Source organism: Balaenoptera musculus, chromosome 1 (assembly GCF_009873245.2).
Source record: "Balaenoptera musculus isolate JJ_BM4_2016_0621 chromosome 1, mBalMus1.pri.v3, whole genome shotgun sequence".
Lineage (NCBI taxonomy): Eukaryota > Metazoa > Chordata > Mammalia > Artiodactyla > Balaenopteridae > Balaenoptera > Balaenoptera musculus.
Window position 1 is genome coordinate 175893045 of NC_045785.1, and position 1080 is coordinate 175894124.

The window sequence follows — 1080 nt, forward strand, 5'->3', positions numbered from 1 at the left end:
GAGAAGTTCAGAGATTGAACCAGTCACTTAATTAGGCAACAGTACAATGTGACTTCCTGTCCCCTGAGCAGCCCTGCACCGGGCACTGAGAACTTACAAGGTAAAGGGAGGATGGCCCTGCTGAGGCCCAACCTAACGTGACAGTATTAGAGAACGGGCCTTTGGGAGGTAATTAGGTTTAGGAGAGGTCCTGAGGGTGGGACCCTCATGCTGGGAAGAGTGCCCTTATAAGGAGAGACACTAGAAAGCTTGCTCTCACTCTCTCTGTCATATGAGGACACAGCAAGAAGGTGGCAGTTTCTCAACCCAAGGAGGGAGCCTTCACTAGAAACCAATCACGCTGGCACCTTGATCTTGGACATCTAGTCTCTAGAACTATGAGAAAATAAATTTCTGAGTTTTGGGGGGTTTGTTTTTCTGTATTTTTTAATTTATAAAGAAAAAAAAGCTCAATTCATTTTGTACTTCCTTTTACATCAACATCTTCTTCTTTCCTGCTTTAAAAAGGCTCACATTCTCAGCTGAAACCCCAAATGTCAGTTTGCGGGGCACAATGTTATTTTATGGGTAAAAACGGAAGTGCTGATATTAATTAACTATTAATTAATCTTGATTAATTACAAAGCAGTTCAAAAATATGGAACGCTTCACGAATTTGCATGTCCACCTTGCGCAGGGGCCATGCTAACCTTCTCTGTATCATTTCGATTTTAGTATATGTGCTGCCGAAGCGAGCTCAGATGCCTGTTGTTAAAGCCATGCAGTCCGTGGTATTTGGTTATGGCAGCCCAAGCTGAGATAGACATAGACAGCGTTTAATGACAAAGACAGGATAGACACTTAAATCTGTGTTCATGGAAGAGAGACAGGAGCGAGAAACCATGTTTAGAGGTTTACTAGAAGAAATATTTATGCATTTTAATAAAGAAGGTAAACAGGGAAGGATGGGTGTTTATCATGGTGGCAGATAATTATTATCATCCTTACTCTTGCTACCACTTACCGAACATTTAACATACTTTCCCATTTAATCCTCAAAAACAACCCTATGTGAAACTGAAATTTAGAGGGACTAGGTCA

At 41.4% G+C, this 1080-nt stretch overlaps 1 non-coding gene across 1 annotated transcript; it reads right to left on the minus strand.

Annotated features, from left to right (window-relative positions):
- Positions 1 to 631: 631 nt before the first annotated feature.
- LOC118886999 lies at positions 632 to 738 on the minus strand. Its single transcript, XR_005017849.1, has one exon. It is a non-coding gene; the product is annotated as a U6 spliceosomal RNA (small nuclear RNA).
- Positions 739 to 1080: the final 342 nt, after the last annotated feature.